Source organism: Passer domesticus, chromosome 7, assembly GCF_036417665.1.
Source record: "Passer domesticus isolate bPasDom1 chromosome 7, bPasDom1.hap1, whole genome shotgun sequence".
Lineage (NCBI taxonomy): Eukaryota > Metazoa > Chordata > Aves > Passeriformes > Passeridae > Passer > Passer domesticus.
The window spans coordinates 33,589,589-33,610,469 of NC_087480.1; the positions used below are offsets into that span (position 1 = coordinate 33,589,589).

The 20,881-nt window shown below is 48.3% G+C and overlaps 2 long non-coding RNA genes across 5 annotated transcripts; both read right to left on the reverse strand.

Annotated features, from left to right (window-relative positions):
• Positions 1 to 4,649: 4,649 nt before the first annotated feature.
• Positions 4,650 to 6,428, reverse strand: LOC135304116 (uncharacterized). Of its 3 annotated transcripts, none has more exons than XR_010365558.1 (3): positions 6,077 to 6,428; positions 5,206 to 5,311; positions 4,650 to 5,075 (listed from the first exon to the last, which is right to left on the reverse strand). It is a non-coding gene; the product is annotated as an uncharacterized LOC135304116 (long non-coding RNA). The 3 variants fall into 3 exon arrangements; XR_010365557.1 differs by having other exon boundaries at positions 4,650 to 5,078; XR_010365556.1 differs by having other exon boundaries at positions 4,650 to 5,097.
• Positions 6,429 to 11,726: 5,298 nt separating this feature from the next.
• Positions 11,727 to 19,594, reverse strand: LOC135304117 (uncharacterized). 2 transcript variants are annotated; one of them, XR_010365560.1, is made up of 4 exons: positions 19,417 to 19,594; positions 15,520 to 15,603; positions 12,681 to 12,767; positions 11,727 to 12,595 (listed from the first exon to the last, which is right to left on the reverse strand). It is a non-coding gene; the product is annotated as an uncharacterized LOC135304117 (long non-coding RNA). The 2 variants fall into 2 exon arrangements; XR_010365559.1 differs by lacking the exon at positions 19,417 to 19,594 and having other exon boundaries at positions 15,520 to 15,678.
• Positions 19,595 to 20,881: the final 1,287 nt, after the last annotated feature.

Here is a 20,881-nt window from a genome sequence, read left to right on the forward strand (position 1 = left end):
CGTCCTCACGGGAGAGTAGCAGATTCCTGCTTTTTTGTCTAACACCCCGGGGCTTCTCTTTAATCAACATCTTTTGAGGTTAGGGTGAGAAGCAAAAAGGATCCAAGCAGGCACTGGACTACGCTCCCATCCTTAGACATCACCTAGATCACTTAGTTCTATGTTGGCTCGCAATTTTTTTAGGGGTTTTCCTGGAAAACTGCAAAAATTGGTGCAATGCATTTCTCATCTGCATACCAGCTCTGATGCCACTCCCATTCTCCTGGTACCTGCAGGGTCCCTGGCAAGCATCAGGGTGACAATGGCTAATCAGCAACCATTAACAGGTAATTGAAGAAGAACTCTCAACAATGAAGCTAACTTAACAGCACTGGACTGACTTGTTTTAATTCTGCAACCTTAAAAAAATAGATAACTTTTTATTCATAACAGCAAGGACCCTGAAGATCCCCGACAGGAGCTCTGGCCTGGCTGAGGTGGATGTTGTGCCAAGTGATTGTTTGCAGGAGTGCTTGCTGTGCTCTCACAGAACTTTGGACAGGTTCTGAGAAATGGTGGCTTGTCCTTACACGCCTGCACCTGCCTCACAGGTTCTGACAAGCAGTGGTTTGTCCTTGCATGCTCACATGGGCCTCACAGACCAAGGGGTCTCAGCACAATGGCCCATGAATCCTGCCCACCTTTTGGCCAGATGCCACTCGCTTTGGATTGAGACTATACAAACTGTAACTTTTGAGATGACTTCGGTGAACCCCCATGGACGACAGCGAATCTCTGTGACTGGACCATGAAGATTCCGTCTAGCTGGTAGCTCCCCCTCCCCTCTTTTTCCTTTCCAGCCCTTATTTCCTTTTCTGATCCCTCTCTCACATTTGCTGTTGGCCCTCAATAAAGGTGCATTTGTTGTGATTAAACTGACAGTCCCCTGCTGTTTGTGTTTTGCACTTTTGGGATCAGGAAACAAACCATCACGACCTCACTTGCCCTAGCAGATTGTGCCACGTTGGTGCCAAGCAGAGATGCTGATGGAGCAGAGGAGAAGGAGAGTGTGGTGATCTCATGCAGGAAGTCTTTCCTGGGTAAGCCTGGGGCAGAGGAATGCCCAGCAGCCCTTCACACAGGATGATGGCTTCTCTGGGAAACCTGACTGAGCACAGGAGACATCTGAATGAGAACCATAATCCAACCCTGACTGAAACGCTCTCGAACTCCAGGGAGTCCAGATGGCAGAACCAGGTGTCAGCTTGAATTTTACAATGGAACAGTCTTGGCCAGCCCTACAAGGGTTGGCTCACAACAAGGTGTAGGCACCTAATTCCCTTTGAGATGACTATATAAGAATCATGAGTCTAAATCTGGTGTCTAAATCACAGTAATGAGCTGTACCAAACCCAGAAATATCAGCTGAATGTGCTTCACCAAGTACAAACACCAGATCTCATCCTGAACCTCAGTTGTTCTTTCTTCTTGCAAGTTTTAGCACTACAAACAAAAGCGAAGCACCATATCCACTTTATTGCTGCAGATATTCCAGGCACAAAGCTCCCACGTGTTTTATAGGAAAAGTAGAAAGAGTTTGGAGTTGTTAACTGTGACGCTATGGGCAAGGCAGCAATCCCTGTTAACAGTTTCCATCAGCCCGAGGTTTAATTGCCAGCCATTGGGCCAGCTTGCTCCAGGAACAATTACAGCTGTGAAGTCATTTCACGGAGCATTTACCAACAGCAGGCTCAGAAAACAGAGGCTGGCCATGTTCTCTGGCTGATTAAAGTCCTGTGAGTGGAACAGGGCACTGAACGTTTGCCACCTAGGAATGAAGTGTTTTTCAGGCAAAGGCTGCTCCAGCCCAGGCTGGAGGAGGCAAGATTACGAGAAAGCAGAAACCTTTTTCACCTCCTGGGCTGACATCCCCACAAACCTTCCTCTGACATCTGGGGCTGAATTTGGGTCCTGTATCTTTTTGTGCTTCAAGAGCTGCTCTGCCACAAGCAGCCCTGGAGACCTCCATGAGTGCTGCATCCATTTTCTCTTGGCCTAATTGCCCTGGACTCTGGTGAGTAGAAGCAGCCAATGTTCACAAAAACATCTTTTCTGTGTAGTTCCCAAATCAACGTGGAAATGTCATCATGGGCTGGCAAATTGGGCTGCCCAGGTCAGAGCTCAGGGTCAGACCTCAGATGACATTTCAACCCAGGACAGGAGCAATTTGTACCAGGGCATAACATCAATTTGCATCGGTTTCATGCTGAAAACTTGTGGGGTTTTTAGGAGCCAAATCAGATCTTCTGTCAAAGGGCTCCCTGAGTTAGATGTATATTTAAAACTTCATTCTTGCACTGCTCTGCACGCTGCCACAGAAACACACAAAGCAACATTTTCCCAGTAAAGGACTGAGCCTGATGTGAGACAGGGAAAGGCTTGCATAGGGAAGGAGAGCTTCCTTTCTGCTTGCATTTCAGACCCCATCATGAGCTTCCCAGGACTCTGGCATATAATTCAAGAGACCTAGGGAAAAAAACATCATGAAAATAACAGAGCCAGAAATTCCTAAATCAATTTAGCCCTTTTTCTAACAAGAACAAAAAAAAAAAAGATCTATCAAACTGTATCCATGTCAATGCTACCCCATCCTTTCCCAGACCATAACACAGGATGGCTTAGGAAGAACCACCATGTCCAGATAAGCTATGGCACTATGTGAGCAAGGAGCAAGTCTTTTGTTTTGACAAAAACTCAGGATTTAATTTGTCCTTTAAAATCACTCTTGATATCCAGTAAAATTTATTTTGTTGATTTTCTGCTGGATCATCTCAGGCTTCAAAGCCTGAGATGAACAATTTAATTTCTTAGCAGAAGAATGAATTTAAAAGTACAGCATTATTCCTTTTCTTCAGTTTCTGTTCCCTTAACTGCCTGGTAAGTGGGATTAAGTCAGCACTGTCATTTCTGGGACCAAGGCAATCTTTTGGTTTGTAAGAATTTCATAGAGGAAAACCAAAATCCACTTATCTAAAGAGCTACTGAGTGAAAAAAAGTGACATAAAACTCCCTGTTTTTCACACAAGATAAACCAAAGGTTTTCAACATCTTTTGATTTGTGGGTCTGTACACATTTTCTGGGGAAGAGGCAAACTTCCCAAGGGTACTCTGGGCTGTCAGCAGCCAAGCTGGGGCGAGCTGGTCCCACAGGGACTGCACAGCCCTGCAGGGCTGAACCTGCTCCTCTGCGTCCCGTGCAGGGCTGGGTGTTTTTGCAGGACACTTCTCATTACAGTGATGTGTTTGCTTTGAAACTGAACCTCAAAGCTCCTCAGCTTTTTAGGCTGCCACCCTGTGTTTTCATGTTTTAACTTTTGAGCTTTTACCTTAAGATAAGTTCAGCTTTCAAAAACTAAAATCTGAACTGGAAGGAAGCTCAGCATGCAATATAAATGTTTTTGTTTTTGTTTTTATTCCTACTGATATTTTTGATTCTTTCTTTCTTCACTGTGAGTATTTAAGATAAATTTTCCATACAGACAAACATATTGTGTAATAATTCCTCATCTTAAAATATTTGTGTAAAAGAAAACCTAAACGGGATTAAACCCTGGCTAATTAAAAGCACCATAAAAAAACTGGTAAAACAAAATAAAATTCATTACTACCAGAAATATCCTGAAGATTATAAACTTACCATTTTGGCTGGCACAACTGGAGCCGAACATTAAAACAAGTGGAAATGAGCAATTACTGATATATATTTTTATATAGTTTAAGAAATATTGTTGCAGCTAATTCCTTTTAAAAGATACTATGAATCATTAAAATAATACTTTTTATAACCCCAAGTTTAATATTTCATGACAGTTCTAGAATGCATTTAATTGCATTGCCTAATGTAAAAGTCATAATTCAAGTCTTTATACAGAAAAACTAGAAAGCAATTGCTCTCATTCTAACCCTTTGTGTAAAAATTATAATCTAGCTGTCAAAACAGTTGATAAAACTAAAGATTTGAAGAGAAATTTGCTGAAGGTTTGTTATCTTTGGCATAACTTGAATGATTAGAACTGCTGCGCTAAACAAATTGAGTATTCATCAAACAAACTTTTTGTTGTTACACGCTCCAGAGAATGAACTATGCTTGTTTAGTCTGGATGGGAGAGAAGTGTGGGGGAGAGGACATGATAATCGTCTTTAAATATATAAAGCACAGCTGTAAAGATACAGGGTGATCTGTTTTCAGGGCCTGTGGAGGATAGAGGTGAAGAAGAAAGTGAGACTCAGGTTAGAGAGGAGGAGTCAGGGCAGCAAAATGTGGAGAGAATTGACTGAAGACCACCACAGATTCTCCATTTAGGTATTTTTAAAAATAAACATCTTCTGGGCAAGGTCAGTAAAGCCCTGGGAGAGCAAGATGCAGGTTTTGGAGGTTTCAGGTGTGTGGATCCCCACGCAGCTTCCACAGGAGATGGGGACCCACAGACTCAGGGCTCAGGCTGTTCCTGCAGCTTTGGACATTGCTTTCTGCATCATTTATGGCTGAGTGCTGCCAGCTCCTGACACCTCTGCCAGCCTTGTTCCTGTGACTGTGGTGCTTCCCACACCATTCCCACCTCTTCCCACTGCTGTCACAGCCCCATCCCCCTCCCCATGGGCACTCACATTGGCACCAGCAGCTGGACCACTTTGGGTGCCAGTCAGCCATGCAGCTCCTGAAAAAGTCTGTGAAAAAGACAAGTTTCACCTCTGAGAGAGTGAGTCTGTGTGGGAAATTCTTGTGTTTTCAGGGCAAGACAGAAGGACAAATGGCTGCCAAACCCAAGAGCCAGCAGTGCTTGTAAGATGTATTTGCAGCAGGGTATTTTATGGTGTGAAAATCACTTTATTAGCATCACGTGCCAGTTACCCCTGATGTGACAGCCCAGCCCGGTGTCTGTTGGCCACTTCGTCTCTCCTTCCTGCTGCACAAGGAGGATGTTGTCCTCTCACCTTTCCCAGCTCTGCAACGCTACACACTGGGCTTAGACAATTCCCTTCTGCCAGGACATGCTGCTGACCCTCAGGGAGTGGCAGGGGATGCTGCTCCCATCCTGCTGCATTCCCACAAGTGCTCTGTTTGTGTCTCAGTCAGTGCAGGCTACTTTGGCTCTCCTTCAGCCCACATGGCTGAAGGGACACCACGTGTCCAGTGCCAAAGGAGGACAGGTGACAACAGCTCACCTGTTTGCAAAACAAGCCCTCACTTTTCCTGTATCCTTGCAGCAAGGCACTCTCCATGAAGCCTTGTTCAGAGCTCAGCCACCTCACTCAGCATCTCTGGAGGCATCTGCAACACAAACACAAAGAAGAAATACAAGGCAGAAGAAGCAGGGAACCCATTTGGAGACCAGCAAGCTGCAGGTATCTCAGGACATGCACCAGTTTGCTTCCCCTCCCCGTCCTGCAAACACTTAAGCTGCACCAGGCAGGTGTGCAGGGTTGGGAGCTCTCCTTCCCTCAGCTGCCTGGTACTGCCCTGCAGCCACAAGGAGAGGTGAGGGGAGCCCAGGTCAGCCAGGTTGTCCCCAGCACTGCCCACAGACAGCCCAGCAAATCGTGTGTGCAGCCCTCCAGTGTCACCCTGAACAAACCCTGCCCATGTCTGGAGGGACTGTGCACCCCAGCTCCTGCCTCCACCTGCAGCCTTGGCCACCCCGCAGATAATGCCTGCTACAATTTGGAAGTCTTTAAGATGAAATGTTGTGTCTTTCTTGCAATAAAGTTCACAAAATGTCGATGCTTTGTCTCTGTAACAAGCACACAAAAAGAAGATATAAAATCCCACGTGTTTATAGATGCTCTCAGTGAATTGCTCTTTGCCAAGGCTGGATTTGTGAGGAGGTTTTCAAAGGATTGCCGTGCTTGGATCTCACCAAGGCTTCAGTGGGCTACTCCCTGCCATGGCATTGGAAAGTTTCCCCCATCATTGGCTGCTGCCTTTCACAATGTTTGTGTAGAAGCTTTTTTTCCCCAGCAGTTTCTGCAGAAGAGAGTGTTTACTTTAGTGTTTGAACAATGCCATGACTGCACGCCAGCCGACACCCAGGCTTACCAGGGCCACAAACTAATGAGGATTTCCAAGTGTTGGTGTCACTGGCAGGGTTTGAAGCAGAGCTATAAAGCCTGCAGACAGCAGGCTGCTGGCCAGGGAGGCTTAGCAGCTTTTTGGTGAGGCATCTGAGATAGTTGGAGAGAGATCTGTACCACACCCTGGCTGCAAACTCTGATATCACAGAGCACAGCCTGCAATACATCGAGAGGAGAATAAAGATTGAAACAGGAGCAACCAAAATTAGATCCCTGACTGCTGCAGCAGGAAGGTGAAAACAAGGATGGCTGGTTTCTTATAGTGGGAAGATTCTGGGTTTGGAGCTGAACTAAGAGGAAAGACTTAATGTAATGAGGAAAGCTCGATTCATTTTGGGTCAACCAAAAACATTTTGCTTGACCAGTAACAAAATCCTCTGGTTTGCTTGGAGACTATTCCACCTTTTAAAACAGTCAATGTAAAAAACCACAACCCTTTTCCTTTTAAATTTAGGTCTGTTGAAAATGAAAATAAAAAAAGAAAGCGTCAAACTAAATAATGTTCAATAAAGCAAACTGCTTCAGCCTGAAAATGCTGAAGTGAAACATTTCAATATTTAAGGAAGTAAAGGAAGACTTCTATTGTTTTGTCTTGTCATTGACTGACTTCAGCCCAGATTTGTGAGTTATCTTGCTTGCCTTCATTTTCACAGGGGACTCAATTTTTTATTTTTCAACTCATTTAACACTCTCTTCTTGTGCAGTTCGAGGTACAAATGGTCAAGTTCAGCAAAGGTTCATAAGAACATGACTGAGCTGACAATTTCCACAAGTATCAGGCAAACTTCAGGGTTTGTTTTTTTTTTCCCCTTTGCATTTTAGTTTTCCTTTGAAATTGTACCTAAATTTCAAGAAGCTGGGGGGTTCTCAAGACCCCCAAAACATGCACAGAATAGAACTGTCAAAGTTGTGTGCTCTGCTGGGTAACCTGCACACCGCAAAAATTCAGATGCCATCTTCAGTCCTGCAAAATATTAAGCCAGGCATTTAAGATTTACCCCAGTGATTAAGCATGAGCAGCTTGTAATTGTTTCCAGACCCCTCTCCTAGCAGGAGAAAAGGCTCTGCAATCCCTGCCCACGTGCTCAGTGTAGCAATGTGCTCACCAACAGAGAAACTGAAGATGAGCTGGGGAGGACAAGCAGATATCCCGAGTTCTGAGAAGAAGCCAGCTTTAACTTTGAGTCCAGCATGGACTGTCCAGCTCAGAAAAGCAGGATTATTTATTCAGCAGTGTGCATCAGGGCACGTCTGTGTCCTGCCTGGAGCAACACCTGTGCACCAGCAACTAGGAACCCCTCCTAAGTACATGTGGTCACATTCAGTCTGCAATTTTTCATCTGGTTTGGGAGTGTTAAATGAAGATCAACTGCTGGAATCAGCCTCATTTGGGGAATCTGACTTTACAGAGGAGACCTTTGTCCTCCAGGTTTTATATGAAGCCCCAAAGATTGCAGACTTTCTGTGTAAGCCACGAAACAATCCAGCGAGCATCTGCCTCACATCCCAAACTGGTCCCTCCATGCAAATCTACTGATGGATTTTTCCCACAGACTGTTTGGTCATGAAAAGAGACCTTCCCCAACTTGCTCAGGGCTTCAGAAAACCTCAGAGAAAACCTCAGCAGCCCCAGCCCAAGTTTGAAAGCAAATTCAAGGGTTTGCCCTTGCCTTTGAACACAGCAGGGCTCGGCTCCAACAGGTTAGATCTCAGGGGCCACCTTGCTCCCAGGATTTAAACCAGACCACATGTGAAACGGCAACTACCTCTTGATTTTATATTTTATTTTGTTTCTAAATAGGAGAATTTAGGGTTATGGTTCTTCTTATTATTATTCTTACTATTATTTTAGTGGAAAATTCAGTGTGTTGCCTTCCCTCCTTAATGAAGGGAACCAGAGAAATTCACCAGAGCTCCATTTCTCTTACTTTCTAGAAACAGCACCTACAAATCCTTTGCAGAAAAATAACCACACTTTCCCCCCCTTCTCTCTCCCCTCTGAGATGGGGTTTTCATCAGCTCAGACCATTTTTCTTCTACCACTTCTTTATCTTAACCTTTTCTCAAAGGTTACATTTATTTTCTGAGGTCCACAGGCAGGACAAGGACACAGAGGGTGCAGCTGATGCTGCCTTTTGAGAATCACTGTCACCACTGCAAGAGGCACAAGCCTGGGGGGGGAAGGATGTCTCTGGAGATGGCCCCTGCCCTAACAGCCAGCCCAGTTCACCCAGTCAGGCCTCTCCAGAGCAGCTGGAGTTGCTGCCATCAGAGCATGTCCCTGTAGCCAACTAACTCCTTTTCTCCCCCTTCCCCAGCCCTGGCTGTTGCCTGCACATCTGGTGGTTCCTCAGAACCTCTCTGCAATCATTGCTTCATCTCTGTTCAGCTCCAGGCTGGAATGGGGCTGTTCTCCCTCCCCTGGGACCTTGAGTGCATCCTCCTCTCCTAACCAAATTCACTGTGCAGGGGATCCTTCCATCCCTTCTTATGCAGAACCCTCCGAGAAGGGTCTTGTTCCAGGATGGAAATCTTGGCACACTCCTCCAGCAGATGATGTCAGATAAGCCCACTGCTGAGGAGAGAGGTTCATCACCCTCCATGGAAACTTTGCAAGCTCTGGTTTTCATCCAGATGAGATTTTTTTTTTCTTTTAAATTTAAATTTGAGCAAAAATGCTTCAATCTTTACAGCGTGAGAGAGGAGTGAAAAAATACATCATTGCCATTATAGTGGAGGGGTAAAAAAGTAGTTCAAGCTGTCTTTGAAGAGCCCTGGTGCTGAAACAAATGGGTTTCTCTTGTTTAAGTTAGGTGAGAATGGTTCTTCTGCCAGAAATGGCCTGTGCTTGCTTCAGGGAGTGAGGGGTAGCATTTGCTCTCTCCTGCCCAAGCCCTTCTCTCCACGGGTGGGGTGGCTGGCACCAAAGCCAGCACTGACCCCGTGGAGTTTGGTGGTGGAGCCAGACAGGAGTGACCTGGCTGTGCCATTTGAGACCTGCAGTGAGGGCCAGAGCTGAGCCTGCACAGCAGCAGAGAGGGGTGGCAGCAACTTTTAACCACATTTATACATCAGGGTGCAACAGGGAGCTCTTCCACCAAAGCATGACTGTGCACAGCCTCAGGATTGTGTTTACTCAGGATAAATAGTTCTCTGTCTTGTGGACAGAGGAAGGTTTTCATTTGTGTGCTCACCCATCTGCTCATGGCCAAAGCCAGGTCGGTTCTGGTTTGTAGAGCTGAGTCCTGGCCACGCTGTCCTGGTCCTGGTCCTCCAGGTCATCTCTGTCACCCTGTGGTGCCAACAGAGCTCCTGGGATGTGCAGTGGCCCCATCTGCACCATGACCCAGGGCTCACAGCTGAATGGCAGCAGCAGGAATCGCCTGCAGGGAAGATGTTGAGAAAGAGATGAGGAAAAACTGCATCTCACCCCAGCCAAAAACACAACTCACTTCCACACGCCCACCAGGCACTGGGACCATGGCAAAGCCAAGCTTAAAGGGGCCACTCAGCCCCCAGAGCATCTTTAATAATGCTTTTCTAGGTTGTGACAAGCCAGCCCGCACAGTGCTGGGAGAAAATAGATTCACAGCAAATCCCCTCGGGTCACAGCCTGCAAAGAGCATCGCCCACGGGAACACGGCCCCGGGGAAAACAGGAGGGCTGGGGCTCAGGGCTAGCCCAGCCCCGCCGGGGCTACCTGGGCACGGATCTGGCAGCTGCCCCCGAGCCCAGCTACGCGGCGTGGAAGCGTTTAAAAAATACTTACAGGCATGGAAGGGTGGAGGGGGGAGAAAAAGAAATGGTATTTGCGGAGGCCCATTCCTCAGCACGCTTTCATGTGTGCCAAAGTTTGTTGGCATGGCTCTGAGTTTGATAGGGAACATCTGGGCTGCTGTTGCTGGCTGGATGTTGGCTGAGGGCAGCGAACAAAAGGGGTTTGTGCAGGAATGCGCGGGGAGGGACAGCTGTGAGAGGAGAAATGCAGCCATGCTCCCTGAAGAAGAAAGCCTAATGCACATCCCATGTTCCTGCTTTTAAAAAGGGGATAAAAGCCTTCCCCTGCCCCCACTTCTGTTCCCTCCCGGGGCACTGAAGGCGAGCGGGGCTCAGACAGATCCGTGCCCTGCTGCCTCTGCACATTCCATTATTGTGCAGTCTGGAAAAACGCTTGGGGTGGAGGGAGCAGGTGAGCGGGAGAGCAGGGGAGCCTGGACCCAGCACCACACAGACCCAAAGCATACCCAGCCTGGTGCCACAGGTCAGCACCCAGTGACAAACCCTCTCAGAGTGCACCAAGTGACGTGGGCCCACCAAGAATGGTGCTGATTCAAGTTTCTTCCACTCCTGTTGGAAATGTGGGGTCAGAAGATGAAAATTAGCACTGCCAGCAGCCCAAAAGGCAGAGACTGCTTCCTACAGACACAGGGTGCCGTTGTGTCTCACACCAGAGGATGGCATGGAGGGATGGAGGAGGAGAGGATTCGCACTTGAAGAGAGCTGGTCTGTTGGGAACTAGCTGAAACTTCAGGTCAGGAGCAACCCCTGGCTCTAAAGGTCACAGCAGCCATGCTCTGTTGCCAAGGAGTCACCGCTGCCAGTGCACAGACACCAGAAACTTCTGACTGAATCATCCTGACATATGAATTATTCCTTTTGGAGCCCCTTTCCACCATCCCACACCTGTGGGTGTTGTTCACCCAAAGGTATTTGTAGCCTTCACAAATCTTTTGAAAATTTCACTTTCTGGAGTAAGCCTCTCCCTCGACAGGAGCAGCACTGGAGTAATTTCTTACCTTCTGACACTTTTCCCCTCATTCCATTTTTGTCCAGCTCAATACCATGAGCAACAGTTTTGAGCGTTTAAGGGGTTTTTTTCTCCAATCAATGGAGAATTTTTCTCTTTTGTTGCTGGTATGTACATTTGGCCTGAATCCTCCCTAGCAGCCTACATCCCTCCTTGGCTCCAGTCTTTAGCAAGGACACACATTGGATCTGCTACCTAGACCAAGATTCCCATTGCCTGTGCCTTTGGCTCTCCTTGGAGTTGCTCCAGAGAGGGTATTTGGGCAGCACTTGGTGTACACATCCCTCTTCCTTGACAGGAAAACCCTCTGGGGAAGCCCTAGGGAGCAAAACCTAAAGACAAAGGTCCAGGTCAGCAAAGACCCTTGGGTCTGGCAGTTCAGAATTTTTTCCAGCCCTAATCTCCTCCCCAGTCTCAGCTGCGTGCCTACACACCATCATTTGGAGCTGACCCGGGGATCAGCCTGGGGGTGCTGGCTCCGGGGCCGGGCATGTTTGCAGATAAGCTTCCCTCAGCGATATTTGCATTTCGATTACATCAGTGTCAAGACAGCTTTTGGCCAGAGCCAGGCGAGCTCCCAGCAGCCAAAGAAAGCAGGCAGGCCGGCCAGGGGCTGTGCAGAGCACAGCGCTCCCTCGGCAGCCCCAGGCAGGGGCACCGGGCAGGGGACAGCCAGCAGTGCCACCTCTGTGCCACACACACATCCCCGCCAGGCCTCCCTTCTGAGGGCTGGGAGAGGAGCTGCAGGAATCCCAGCCAGCCTTTGGGAGCTGCCCGCAGCCATCAGCCGGGAATGCAAAGCCATACATAAATATACAACCGAGTTTAGAGGTCAGGGCGTGTTTTAGAGAGGAGGAAAAGAATGTCACTGCTGTGTTTAGTGCTCCTTGAGCCACTTCTGAGGACCAGGAGGGTTGGGGCAGACCATCTACTCCTGCTTTATCACTCACTGAGTGTTCCCCTCAGGGACAGGTCTGTGCCTCCACTCATCCTCTCCATCCTCCTCCAGGACACTTTTCTCTTGGCTCTGCCTGAAAAACTGCATGGCAGTGCCCCAAGGGACAAAACATTGCTTTCCTGATCTCACTCCCAGCCGTCCTTCCTTGACTGGCCACTAAGAACCACCAGTCCCAAAAAAGCAAATTTCAAAAGCAGAGAAGAAATCTAAGAACCTAAATCCCGCTTTCCATGTGGTTCAAGGCCCCATCAGGAGGCAGATTTTAATCATCCTAAATGCTTTTGAAGGCTGCAGTAGAAGCTCATCTGTATCTTCAGTGCCTCAAGGGATTCCTGTGCCTTTGAAGTCCCTGCTGAGGGACCATGATGGTGGGAAGGAGGACAAAATCCTGGAGCCACAATGAAAGAGTCCAGTGGATCTCACAGTGGTTCAAGCTGCTCCTCCAACTCTGGCTCCATCCCGTTTGCCCCATCCCTGCATTTGCCCACCATTCACTGGGCCAGCTGGGAAACTCCCTATGCAATGGGCCTGGGAAGGGGAACAGTGGGAAAATGCCCATTTTACTTTTTGCAGGCAAGAAGAGTGGTTTGGACAGTTGTTTCAACTGGGAAAAAAGCTCAAACCCTTGTCCAAATTGTCCAAATGTTTGGCTTTTGTACTTCCTCCAGTGACACATCCCAGGGCTTTAGTTGAAAAGGTCTTCTCTCTTCAGAATTAAGCTGTTGTAGGAAAAAAAATCCTATCAAAACAGGAAGCTTGAAATTATCAAAGAAAAATATTTTCATTGACCTTAAAAGATCTTACCCTTTGGTTTTCTGGTTCACAAAATTTTTCAGAACTGACTCCTCGTCCCCATGAGAGATGAGAAATACTGTCAGTACCTCAAAAATGCTGCCAGAAGGGAAGAGTTATTAATTACCAACCTCTATTTTTAACCTGCAACCAAGAGTCACTTCTAATGGGTGACAAGTGGGTTCCCTAGAGACTCTGCCATTGGCTTCAGCAAGGCTTTTAAATCAGAGATAGGGTTTTGGTTTTTTTTGGGGATGGGAAATGCCCCAGGCACTTTGCAAAGCCCAGCCTATCCATTTCCAAAGCAAGCATCAGGTATCACAGGCTTTTGCTATCCATCTCTTTAGAAAAATGATGTCATTACCTTTTTCCCCTTACCTATATTCCAGTTGAAAAAACCTCATATTTTCTCCCCCATAACTCAAAAAGGGCTACATGGATTTTTTTTTTTCCTCAGAGTTAAAAAAAAATAAATAAAAAAATCCCACCTGGTTAAGGCCAGGCACACAAAATTTCAACATGAAAAGTAAATGTTTTCAGAACTTATGAAAAGGAGGACTATAATGGCAACTGTTTTACTGCCATAATTATAACACCATGAACAGAGCCTGCTGCAGCATATAACACTATCAAGCTCCTGTCAGCATTTAATAGAAGTCTTAATTAACTGCTGGGGAGGAACCTGGCAAAAATTTGTTTTCAGGAACACTTTTGGGAGCTGTGCAATTCTGTTTTTTTTTTTTTTTTAATTTTTTAAGTCCTTCTCAAGTGGAGCCTTAGCAGAGTATGGAGGACAGACTAAATACAAGAAACAATTGTGCATCTTGTTGGCATTACTTCATGATAGGATTTTCTTTTCTCTTAAACATATAATCCAGAAACAACAATGTTTGTGTTGGGTCAGAGCCAGACACTTCAGAGCTAGATTTAAACCTTTCCCAGGTTTGGGGTTAGCCAGGGGACTGATTCAGCTTTTTGGGGACACGTGGGCCCTGTGGGGCTTTCCTCCTCACCATTCAACACCCAAAGATGCTCACACTCAGAATTTGGGGTCTCCCTGCAAGGCAATGGCTGAGCTCCTGGGCTAGAGAGCCAGGCACAGAGGAGAGGTGTGGGGAGGGCCAAGCACAACACTTGGAGGATCTCTGTAATAATTTCCTGCCAATGGTTTCACAGGAGAGAGAACCAGCTCAGAACCTGCTTGACCATTGTGTGGTTCCTCTCCCTTGCAAATTTGGGGAAATGTTGCAGAGGAAGGCTCCTCTTGCTGCAGCCTGATCTCCACATGCATTTCCAGGGATCTCTTCCATCTCCAGCACACTCGTGGGGTCTGGCCCCTGCACCCTTTGTGGAGTCACCAGGCTGGGCTGAAAAGGGGAGCAAGGGAGGGCAAGCCCAACCCTGGGATGGGCAAGCTGCATCAGCAGCAGGTTTTGGGGTGTCTGGGGCACAGAACCATCCTTGGGGGGAGCACATGAAGGGAAAGCTCTTCAAACATGCTGCTAAATTAGACAAGGAGCACAGAGGAGACACTGAGCAGACGGTGATAAGGGGTCTGCCAGGGCTCACCTGGCTCTCCTCACTGCCACACCTGACCTGCCAGACCACGTCTCACAAACATTCTGGCAAGCAAAGAGCTTCTCAGCCAATGCCACCACAAACACTCTTCAGTCTGCCCTGGCAGCCCAAGCTTGTTTTCCTTCCCTTTCTGCCCCCTGCATCCCCCGGCTGGCCCCTGCTGGCAGAGCAGCGATGGGAGCTGGCAGGCCACATCCCTTTCCCTGATAGCACCGATAGCCCGACAGCTGCTCTGCGTCCCTTCGGAGATTAGTTTGTTTTCCTAACACAATTACTGCCACGTGGCCCTGCTTTGTGCCGGGATCAAGGCTTCATGCAGATAAAGCAGCGATAAGATCCCAGCCGTTCCAGACCCTTCACAGCCAGCTCTGTTCTCCTCTCCCCTCAGCACCAGGTACCTGTGCCAGCCCAGGGCAACTTTCTGGCCCTAAACGCCAAGGATTTGGCTCCCAGCTCTTCATGCAGCACCGAGGAGTTGTTGTGTGATGTGGCTGTGCCGGGTTGGGTGGCTGCAGCCACGAGATGTGGCACAAAGCCACTTATCAGTGGTGGCACCCTGCTTTGGGCGAGCACAGCTGGCCAGCAGCTGGCTCCAAGCTGGAGCCTGCACCCAGGCCAGAGCTGGCTCTGCCCAGCCTCTCCTCCTCTGCCCTCAGGGACAGGTCTGTGCCTCCATTCATCCTCTCCATCCTCCTTTTCTCTGAAAGCTTCACAGCAGTGCACCAAGGGACAAAACCTTGCTTTCCAGCTGTGCTCCCCCCTGATCTCAGTCAGGGTTAGCCCAACTCTGCCTGCCCATGCCACGGGTGAATGAGGCAGCTCTAGCCCCATGCATCCTCTCTCTGAGCAGGAGCACCCCAGCAGGGCTCACTCCGGTCCCTGCAGTGCCAGCTCGGCTCCAGGAACATCCATGGAGCCACCACAGGGCACAACTGCTCTCCATCACATCCTGCAAAGGCTCTGAGCGTCTCCCAGAGCCTCCCGTGGGAATCCTCGTGCAGGGAACAGCTCCTGAAACGTGGTGCACGCCGGGAGAGGACACTCAGGGAGCCTTCAGAGAGACAGGCAGCCTTGCCAGATGTCTCCCATAAAGCTGCAAGTACTTTATTTTAATAATAAGCCTTAATGTATTCATTAAAGGCTCCCAGTGACCTGGGATGAATTTCCCCACTATTGTAAAGGGCTGTGGGAATCTGGAAACCGCTGCATTACAGTTAATAACTTTAATTTTACAAGGCCCAAAATAGACAACTGAAAAAATACACAGACTCACTGTTTCCAATTAAGAAGGGATTTCTTCTAATTCCTCTGCCACCGGCGCTCTTGTTTAGCAAACAACAGCTACAGATATTCAGCCCTAGACAGGGGGAAAAGCAAACTGAGGGAGTTGCCTTTTGCATCTCTGTTACAAGAGCTGAGGAAGGAGCTGGGACCCTTCCTCCTCTCTGGGTTATCAGAGCAGGGAAGAGCCACAGTGTGGTCAGCAACAACAAACCCACCCCGGGGCAGCCAGAGATAAAACTTTCACGCCTGCTTCTTAAGCCTCAAGTGGCTTTGATCCAAGGGAGACGATTTCCAATCCATCTTCTCCCTGTTCTATCCCAGCTAAGATAGTTAAAGGGGTTTGGTGGGAGTCCTGGGGGGCTGCAAAACCACCCCAGGGGCTGGGTGAGCATTCTGCTAGTATTTGGGGCTACCAGATTTCTGACTTTAAGGTCAGGAAGGAATATTTACCCCCCATCAACCAGCTTGGAAGAGATTGCCATGGATTTATTTTGCCTGTCTCTTTCTTTCTCTGTCAAATCAAGGGTAGATGGTTTCCTAAGGGAAAAAAAACCCAAATCTGGGAACCAAAACCAAAACAATCCAGCCTGTTTTTTTTTTTTTTTTTTGTTTGTTTTTTTTTTTTTTTTTTTTTTTTTTTTTTTTTTTTTTTTTGTTTTTTTTTTTTTTAATTTTCTGGGAATCCAATGCTTAACCATGTAAATATTTTAATTTTCCATTCGGTTCTTTTGGGTTTTTTCAGTTAAATCTGGAGCTGGAGTTTTCTTTTTTGAAAAGAGGCTTCTACATTTGATAGGAATGCTTCTACATTTTATGTAGAAGCATTCATTTTGTGGCAAGTCAAGCCTTCTTGGGTGGAAAAAGGAGTTTCAAAGGCTAACATATCAGCCTGGCTGTGTTGGCAACCCACACCTGCCTCCCCATGCACCTCCAGATCCTCCTTCCATTTGAGGCAGGGACATGCACATACTGTCCTAACCACCACCCCAGCATCAATCCATGCCAACAATCACCTCTCCTCCTTAAGAACAGCTCCCTGTTTCAAAGCAGATCCCAAAATCTCCCTCTGCAGACTTAGCCTGACACAGGGAAACACACTGGTTAGGAACACAAAGGTGATCTCAGCTCGTGCAGCTCCCCAAACCCTCTCCAGGTCACCTGGCAAACCCAGCAGGATGGAGCACAGTAGTTTTGGGTAGTCCTGCAAGAAGCAGGGAGTTGGACTTGATGATGCTCAGGGGAGCCTTCCAACAGAGGAAATTCTGTGATTCCCTGTAGCAGCCCACCCTCAAGACCCTCCCATCACTGCTCTCCCCTTGCCCAAGAGCTGCCTACGAGCAGCACTGGCTTCACCCCGGAACAAATTGAGTTTTCCAGCCAAACTGATGAAAAAGAAAAATGCTTTTCATATGCCTGGACTCGATTTCCCCATAAATAAGGCCGAGATGGAAATTGGGGAAGGGGGTTGTCAGAGCAGTAGGTCATCCATCAGAGCCACACTGGGAATGCTGATCCAACCCTGCTCCAGGAAAACAACTTTAGGAAAGCCAGCAGGCACATCCCTGCTCTCTGCTGAAGCCCCTGAGAGCCAGGCAATTAAAGATATCTAAAAGCCTAAAGGGACAGATAAGACCTAGATACCAGCTGGCAAACCCAGAGCCTCAGAAGGTATTTAGGCAAACTGTTTTTTTTAATGGAAATTAAGAGCTTACTTTTGTGGGCAGGGTTTTGAAGTGCACACGTGTCTTAAAACAAACAAACAAACAAAAAAACCCTAAAACATTCCTAGTGGCTTTCCTGAGGAAATTCAGGCACACAGGTTGTGTATCACTGCTTGTAAACCTCCATGTTATCCCAGAAAACCCAACCACCAGCCTGGCTGGGGTGCCTCCACTCTAGACATCCCCAAAACTTCTAAGAAAGCCAAACTGCTGTGCCTCACCTGCACACCAACAGACCCACAGGCAGCACAGACCTTCCCCAACTCTCTGAGCACATATTTTCTACTCCTGCCTTTCTCACATCAATACCCTGACCATGGCTGCTTGAAAAATTTCCATCCAAACAGTTTGTAGCAGGTCATTCTTCAGTCAAAAGCAGATTTTTTTTTTTAAGCACAGAAAATATTTTTGTGGAAATTTGCCTGACTTGTCTGAAATGTCAAAAACCCTAGAAAAATAAGATAGAGTTTTGGTCTCAAGCTACAAAAATCTTGGTTTAAACAAAAAACTGCAATTTATGTGTTTTTTTAGTGAAAATGTAACATCCAGAGAGAATAAATTCTCTTACTTTCATTAAATTGTTCCTGGTGTGATGGGTACAATCAGATTTTCAGAAAAGCCTGCCTCCAGGGATTATTAAGGAAATTAGGTGTTGTGTAAAAGAGAAGGAACTGGTTAGAGCCTGGCAAAGGAGCAGAGCAAAGATAAATGCTTTGTTTCCAGCCTGATGTTACACTCACAGCCAGGCATCCCACAGGTCTGCTCCAGGATTTTGTGTATTTATCAGTGATCTGGTGCAAAACAAGGTGGACACAGAGGCCACAACCCCAAGGTGGCCCTGTCTGATGGCACTGGGTGCAGCCAGGGGACACAGCTCCAGCCTTGCCAACACCTCCCAGGGGTGGTTTCAGCATCACCCACTGGAGATGCCCAACCTGGCCCTGCTCTGGCACCCTGGGGCTGTTGGGCTCCATCACCCCGTGGTGCTGAGAAGCCTTTGGCACAAGATTTTAGGCAGTGAGGACGCATCCCCCCCTCTCCAGATACAGCCCTGCCATGCCAAGCCCATTTGGGGGGGTTCAGGCCTCTCACCCAGCATGGCAGCAGGGGATCCACACGCCCTGGAGGCTCCAGGCAGAGCCTCCAGCACCCATCTGGGTTACAAGTGAACATGAACTCTCCCTCCCCATCTGGAGCCCATGTACAGCAAGTGGCAAGATTTATATTGTGCTGAAGCATTCCACAGTTTTGAGCACAGAAATGATTGAACTCCAGATGTTAACAAGATGCAGGACCCTTTTTTTATTATTAAAAACGTGATTTCTTGTTTTGCTCATGACAAAACCCATCAGATTAACTTATTAGGAGCGGAACTGCCATCAGGCTGGGGGAAGCAGGGCTGCCTGAGAGCTCCCTGGAGCTCAGGGGAGCTCCAGGGCTCCTTTGGAGCAGAGCTCTGTGCAGCCACTGCCTGCAGGACACAGGTGACATTGCTCCACACCCACTGGCACTGCTGGGACCTTGGTGTCCCCGTGCCTCAGTTTCCCCATTCCTTAGGGAGAATGTTGGAAGGGAAGGCCCTGAGCAAACACACACCCTGCAGCCTCACCCAAATGAAATCTCCTTGCTGAAGTAGCAGAGCCTTTGCTAACAAGGCCAGGGCAGGAATGGAAACCTGCTCACGTGTCACTGCTGAGTCAGGAACGGAAGTGAGGTGACACATTAACTCTCTTCAGGAGGCTAATACCGAGTTTATTAGATACCCATTCCTTTTTCTACACTGTTCCCATACAGGTGGACCTGACTGGTCATTTCATCCCCACCGGCTATAAGAAGACACCCTTTGGTAAATATCTTGTGAGAAAACAACTGTTCAAAACACCAGCTGCAAGATGGTTTTAATACTTTCTCTCAGCCTTCTCAAAACTCCCCAGAACAATTCCTGGGAAAGTTTATGTGCCTTTCTCTCTCTGACCAGGCTGTCAGTACCCACACTCACGCTCCTCTGTCCACCCTGGGGAAGGGCAAGGGGGATGGAGGATGTGGGGCTGGCACAACTCAGCAGGCAGCTCTCACACCCCAGTTCCCCTCAGGGAGAGCCATCCAGCACCTTACAGCACCACAAACTTCAGTCCCCATCAGAAAGGAACCAGATTTCCCAATACCTCTGAAGTCCTTGGTGAAGATTTGCTGGGACCATCCTCCAGCAGTGCCAACATCTGTATCCCAGAGCACGGGCTGGGGCCTGCCTGGAGCTGTCACATCTTCACTGCTTTATCACAGGAACTTTATCACAAGCTCATAACACACACGTCTTTGCACCATGAGATCAAACAGGTATGGGATGGCAGCACAGCCTGCTGTCACAGCACGGCCCCCAGCAGCTCGGGCTGCTCCCTGCTGTGAAGACAAAACATGTTGAGGCTGCACGATGGAGAAGACCCACATATGCTCATCACCCCAATGCTGTTCAGCCAGACCAGCTCAGGAAACTCTCCAGCACAAAGGCAGCCTCTCCTGCTGATCCCTTGGAGGCACAGCATCCTTAGGGGTGCACACATTTCCACTTGCCCAGAGCACGTGGCAGCTCTAAGGACAGTCACATCTGTTTGCTCAGGGGCACAAAAACCCTTCTGGGCAGTCCCAGTGTCCTGCTTGGCCAGGCTGAGCTGGGGACATGCCACAGTGATGTGGCCTCTCTGCACCCAGCACAAACATCCTTCCCACCCAGCACGACCCAGAAAAGGCACTGCCCTGTCCCTGTCCCACACCTTTCCCCGCTGACTCGCTGCAGGGGGACACAGCCACCCTCCTGTCCCTGCCCAGCAGGCACCAAGCACTCACCTGCAAGCAGGAGGATGCTGCCTTCACAGGCCAGCCTTCCCCAGTCACCTGCTCTGAGGTCAGGAGCCCCAGGTGTGCTGCAGCCCTCCACCAGCATCTCAGGAGCAAAGCCTCCAGCCCAGCCCCAAGAGCCACCTCCCTCCACAGCCCGGGCTCAGGAAAAGCTGCTGCAGATCACAGCAGCGTTTATTCACCCAAAGAGGCCTCTTAAACAGAGCTGAGAGCTTTGTCACTCTGCCTGACCTGGTTTTATTCCTTCCTGCATGCTTTGAAGGGAGCTTCTTCCAAGGTAAACCTCTCCCTGCTAACTGTGCAACCTGCCTCCATCAACATTTCCTTCACCTCTTCCTCACAGCCTCCTGTTTCATGCACATCCCCAGGCAGAGCCCTGGGGGTGCCACACTCCCTCTTGAACTTCCCCTAAATTGACTGAATATGGAATTTTTCATTCTGAGAACAAGAGAATCAGGTGGAAGGAAAAACTGTAATCTTCCACTTTTTTTTTTTTTGAGAAAAATCCCATAAACTTTTAATCCTCCTCCCTTCCCCAGAATCATTCATCATCTGGGAGAAAAAAGTCTGAGTGCAAATGTAGTCAGGCAGTGCTGAGAGTGAGCACAGGACATTAGCACCAATCCTGGGCAGCAGCAGCTCTGGGAAAGCCCATATTCACCACCTCACCTGAGCACAGCTGCTGGATTTGTGCAGTGGACAGGTCCTGCCAGACCCTCATCCCCTGCCTGGCAAGGCTGAGGGGTCCATTGAGCTGCAGCATCTGAGACACCC